Here is a 6397-nt window from a genome sequence, read left to right as displayed (position 1 = left end):
TTTCAGGTAGGCATAATGCCAGCAAGCAGCACTTCAATTATTTCCTGTCATTTCAGAATTTGTTTCTCTAAAGCATGTCCTAACAAAAACGTACATCGTGTCAGACATGCAGTGAAGCATGACATACAAAGACATAAATCTGCCAAAGTTGTATGGGAACTAGAAAGAAACTCTCAATATAAATGTGCAAACTGCAGATACATTATCACATTTATGCTTTTCACATTTCTAGCTTAGTTGTACAGTTGAAATAAATTGTTAGGAGATAAAACATAGCATTACCACAAGTGGTATTTTTGTATCCAAATTACACACTACGTGTATAATAAAGACTATCACTTGATTATTCTGAGGCTGAGTGTATTCAGATGGTGTCACACTTAACTAATGCTGCCACTGATGTTTTACTTTTCAAAAATTGTTATTACTGAAATCTCATCTATTTAGGCAGCTATCTCAGTGATAATGCACACTGGAGACTGGCGTGTTGTTTTCTCATGGATAACTAATGCTGAAAGATGGACTGAGTTGCTGAGGATGATGCTCATATAAGATAAATAACAAAACTTCCTCTGATGATGCCATTAAAAGATTATACAGATTATAATCTGTATAAATGCTATTAGAAAGAAGGTAGTCTCTTCTCCTGAACTGACGTGAAAAGAGGTCTTTTAAAGATATCATAACCTACCATGATAACTGACAGATTTTATTGAATCCCCTTTTTCTCAGGAAATACAGTTTAATATATTTGTTTTAGGATTCCAAGTCTACTCTACTCTTCAAACATAAAAAGTAGAAGGGGAAGATCATTCTTTGGACTCTCAAACTGATGAACAGTTAATGCTTTTCAGTATGTTTCTTGTGGTTTCCTTTTAACAGTTGATACTCACAACTGTTGCAACTCTATGTTCAGCCTGGATATACTCAGGAAGGCAAGCCACAGTAAGAGCTATAAATGCCCTTTCTCTTCATCTCTCTTATCACTGCTCAAACCACATGACACATTAGCAGCTGAGCAGCTGCAGAGTTCCTCCATCCAAATCACAGTTGCAATTCAATATCAGCACTGAAACCAACATTGTTTCGATAGCAAAGGCTTAGCTTTAAAACACTAAAAGGCTTCTGACTGCATGCAAAAAGAAAGGCTTGATTTTGAATTTCATATTAGGTCCTAGTCTATTCATGTTCAGAAAAAATGGAATACGTAGGTTTGAAATGTCTTTGCAATAACTGTAGGTCAGCTACAATAGCAGACTTACAGTGATTCAGACTACACTAAACTCCATGATTAACCTCACCCCACAGAATTACTTCAGGCTTGTGTCAGTGACAGACACCAGAATGCAACCCACTCCATTTCTGCACATATATTCCACACAGATTATAGTGCATTGGATACACAGGCTTGCTTTTCAAGGAAAATAATATTTTTAAGAATTAGAGGAAAATAAAATATACAGAAAATAGTATAATTCTGATCATTTTAAATCAGAGGAGGTGGGTTTTTTTCATCAAAGAAGCCTTGGTTGCTCCTATAGAATACCGCAGAAAGGTTAATGCAATTAGTTTTGTATATCAACCTGGGGTGAAAGGTATTAATAGGAAGAAACGTGTGTGGAATTATTTTTTCATTGCTATACTGTGGCAGGAATGGATGGGCCCTAAACAAACATATAGTATTACCAAAACAGCAGCCAATTTAAAAAAAAGAGTTACAGATTGAACAGTACTGGAATAAGTGAAATTAATGATAGGAATATTTAATTAGATAGGGTAACATCATTTCAAGCAATATTTTACAGACAAATAAAAATTCTGCATGGAAAGAGTTGGAATTGCTAGTAGCTAATGCTTAACAAATTACTGTCTGAAAAAGCTGGAGATATACCCCAAACCCCTTTAAGTTTCCATTGCGTATTTCAGTGGCACAATATAAAGCCTCTTAAGAAATCGGCAACATATACCTTAAGAAGTACCTCTGATTTCTGGAAATTCCTGTGTAATACCGAGTTGCAAGAATAAATACATTTATGCAGAGCAAAGGATGTACCAGCTGTTATTTTGGAATATCCAGTCTTAATGATAAATCATAAATCAAGAACCAATGAAAAACAATTTCTTACTAGGTAAGCCAAGCTGGTGTTTAAAATTCAAAATAAACCCCATAAATATATGCAAGTAGAGCAGCACAAAGAGTACTATTCAATGGCATCAGCAGAATGTTTCATTGTCTTTGAATGAACATTCAATAATCTTGGAGAAAGATGCATTAGAGATGCATCATTAGGGCACTGGCAGCTAAAGACTATTTTCCCAGAAAACTGCTCAGAATTCCTCCAACACACATACACACATATGTATATTGGGGGTGGGGGGTGAATCAAAGCTGAATCATAGAGAAAGATGACTGAAGGAGCAAAGTCAAACAGAACAATTCAAACACCATGGCTGCAAATACCCATTCATAATTTAAACTATGGGAATAAAAGCAACTGATCAAAACACATGACAAATGATAAGCAGCTTGACAGATCTATCACATCTTTGTAACACCATTGGAATCTGAAAGCAATTAATAGAATTGGAGAAATCCACAGATAGCTACCCTTGAAAAATAGTCCTTGCTTTTTGCAAAGGATTCTGCAGTTCAGGAAGGAATCAAAGGAAAAGGAGGACACTCTTCAACTACCCCAAAAAAGCCAGGAATTAAATACCGAATGTTCCTTATCAAACAAATTATCAAGTCTAAATTGTCTCTATATTGCGAGTGGCACCCAAAACAACAAAGAAAATTTTTGGTAAAGTTATTCCAGCAACACAGGAAAAATTCTGTTTGTATACTATGGGAACTCTCTTACATCATCCACTTTCCAGGAATCCATCCAAGAAGAAAGTGCAGATGTCTCTGTGGCCCAAGGATACCAGACTGGAGGAAGAAAAATAGCTGGATATAAAGTAGAGCAGCATTAAGGTTGCCTGTCTACTTCACAGATTTCTCCTTCTCTCCACATTATATTGGGTGTACATTGATCCTTCTTAACAGCTGGTATTGCACACAGTGCAATCTAACAAAGAGCTGATTAAAACTATCTGTATCTCTTGGTAATTTTCATTCAGAAACTATTGAATACAAACAATATTCCAGCTTGTTTCCCCGCAACTTTCTGTCATTCATTTTATTTACCATTGTGATTCACAGGGAATTAAAACTATTTTTGCTTATTTGAGCACTTTTAACATTAATTTATCACTATACACACCATAAATGCACATCAAAAGACTGTTTATAAAGCCAAGAGAAAGAAATAGCACTATATAATCTGTTTGATAAATCATACAGAAGAAATTTCAAGTAATGAATTTACTACAGGTATCTACAACTTTCAGAAAACTGAACACAATAATAGCCACAAAGAAGCTGCAAAAGAAATGTACCAACTGCACTGGGATAATTTAGAAATGGAGAAGAACATTCACAAGAAAACTGCTAGCCATATTAGGTAGATTACTATACGCATTATACATGAACTCAAGTCAAAACCACAGAACATATTATTTGAGGTCCTGATAGTAAAACACATTGTAATTTCAAAGACACAGAGAGAACTGAAAGGAACTGAAAGACTATATTAAAGATAGTGGTAAAATCATGCATTAGAATCACATTAAAAACAACTATATTAAAACAATTTAACTTGCCATTTTCATCTTTAAAGTCTACTAATAATCTAGAATTGGATCTTCTTCAGCCAGAAAAGTTATAGTTTCCATTAGTAACCAAATATTTATCAACTACTTATCTACCCATAACCTGGATAAAAATCCCTTACACTGGATTAAGTAAAGAGGAAACTTAAATAAACTTATCCATGACACCTCAGTGCCTCTTACAGACAGGCAGGAAAATTAAGTGACCACACAGACTTCTACCTGAGAACGAGATGAATCACATCCTCAAAATTATTAGATTAAATTTAAGTAGGGTTTTTTATATAAATTATCTAGATGCACAATTTTCAGGAAAGCTGCTCATGGAACTCAGTAATAGAATGTACACATATGAAACTGCGTTTTGACTATTTTGCCTTATTTAGGGAGAAAGCGTGGAAGGCACTGAGGTTTTTCCAAGGGGAAGAAGGGGCACATTCCCTCCCCTTCCCCCAAACACCTTTGTTCCAGAGCTGTGTATGTCTTAATTTGCAGATTAGAAAATGTGCAAGTCTGTGCAGATCTCAAAATGGCACATGGCTATGACACAACATTCAAATTGTTCTGGGAATACAGGATGGAGGGGGCACTCTGGCAGAATACTTAGTTCCTTTCCAGGCATTGTAGCTACAGCCCACGTCAACAAGCAAGCAATTTGGCACATTCCACGTCTGGGAAGAACCCCCTCAGATTGCACTCTCTGAATTTATGTTCCTCTCTCCACATTAAAAGATCTGAAGATACCACAAAGGACAAGAAATGCCACAAACCATAACTTAAAAAAACCCAGTAATTCTCTAAACAAGTAGATCAAGTCAGAAAGACTTTTGAGAAAAGAGTAATTTTATCAGACTTTCAAATGTGCATGACAGACTGGATGCTATAGGACTGCAGTCTCAAAGGTGTTGAGCATCTACACCTTCTGCAGGTGCAGGAAGAGGTTGGGAGTAATAATCAGATCTAACAATACTCTTGATAGCAGTAAGAGGTTGTATTGGCAGGTACATTTTATATTACAGACAACAGCAACAGAATATTTAGGCAGCTTAGCTTGAACTTTTCTGCTATACAGTCTTTTTTACTATATGGTCTTTTAGCCTTAAGCTAACATTTTTTTGCTATGTAACCTATACTACGCTATTCAGTGTTTCCATAAAAGAGGACCCAGAGAGCTAAGTATATTTGCCATTCTTAGTTCAGCATCTCAACAACCAAGATATAAAATAGATGTATTTAAAGTTTAACAAAAGATTATAAACTAAGGATTTATTTACAGGATAAAGGCAACTGGCACAGCAACACAATTTATGTTGATTTCTACATATACATTGCCATTATCTCTTCTAATTTAACGGCCACTTAGTAGGTCATTCAGGAAATAATTCAGTGGAGATCACTGCAAAGTAAGTTTATGATTCTCAGAAACATATCGGTAACTTGCCTTTTCTTCTTCAACAGTTTTTGTCACTATGGTATACAATTACACACTCTTTACACTTTCGTTCTTACTTCTAAATTAAGATTTGAAACTTTGTGTCAATGATAAATACAACCTAAAGAAAAATTATTTTTCTCTCAGAAACACACTTTTTAATTTCCTGAGCTCTTTTTTTATACCTTGCCTTTTATCAAGGATATTTTCTTGAAGAAAGAAAAAGAAGTTGCACCACAAACAAGAAGTGCCCCAGACATTGATCCTTTGTATTTGATTCCTCTGTACCTCCAGTTTTATTATTGTGTGGTTATTTTAACACTGTCACTTGGAAAATTTTGAATTGTTCCTGCATAAGCTAGTTTATGCACATATTTCAATAAAATCTTCTTTGTAGGACTAGCTGATAAACATAATTACAGATGATTCAGAAGTCTTACCTGTGCAGCCTATGATAACTTCTGCTTTATTTGCATTTCATAGCTTATCAGAAAGGACCCAGATTAAGCATACTTACCTCATATAACTTTGAAGTCTAAAATAATGTTTACAGATCACAGCATTTGGGATATATTCTGGGTCACATGCTTGATTCCCTCAGAGCTTGTGAATTCTGAGCTCACAACCAAAGGGCAATTTGGGTTCTTTTGGTACATAATCACATGTAACTATTTTGGCTTTGCCAGAAGCTTCTTCTGCAGAAAATTAGAATTATTGCACTGTGTTGTATGGTATGAAGTTATAATATTCCATCAAACACTTACATGAGAGGGCCTAAACAAAACATTTGCTTCTTGTATTTGCCAAAACAGCACAAATGGAAAAAACCAGCATTTTATGAGAAACTGATCAGTCACAAAATACTTCAAAACTCAGACTGATGTACAGGCAAATTTATAACAGTAAATAAAAACCTCTTTTCAGAAAACCCTCTTATATAAGCAATAAGTTCTGTGCACAGAAAATGCTTTTGGAGACCTGCTATGCCTTCAAGCAGTATGATGGTTAGAAAGCAGGTGCAGAGAGGCTTCTCTGAACCCTGTCCACTTCAGAGCTTATGCAATCAAGGCTGTCTTGACAGAGAAATCGGTACGATTAGCAAAATAACCAACAGCACTTGAAGAGGCGGTTTAGAAGATTCAGAACAACTAAAAGTGGTTAGTAGCATTTTCATTTGATTATTGTGTATCTTCTTTACAAGCTAAACTTAAGTATTATATTGAGTATTTTAATTCTACCGAGGAAATGCCAGTA

At 35.3% G+C, this 6397-nt stretch overlaps 1 protein-coding gene across 1 annotated transcript in view; it reads left to right on the top strand.

Annotated features, from left to right (window-relative positions):
- The first annotated feature begins 6272 nt into the window (after window positions 1-6272).
- The window catches only part of LOC129210935 (aromatase), a 31310-nt gene continuing 31185 nt past the window's right edge, over window positions 6273-6397 (top strand). The window contains exon 1 of the mRNA XM_054837341.1: window positions 6273-6300. The gene's annotated coding sequence lies outside the window, so the exon portion shown is untranslated. The remainder of the gene's footprint in view (window positions 6301-6397) is intronic.

The sequence above is a fragment of the Grus americana genome, chromosome 10, assembly GCF_028858705.1.
Source record: "Grus americana isolate bGruAme1 chromosome 10, bGruAme1.mat, whole genome shotgun sequence".
In the NCBI taxonomy this organism is placed as follows: domain Eukaryota; kingdom Metazoa; phylum Chordata; class Aves; order Gruiformes; family Gruidae; genus Grus; species Grus americana.
This window is presented reverse-complemented; position numbering and strand designations above follow the sequence as displayed.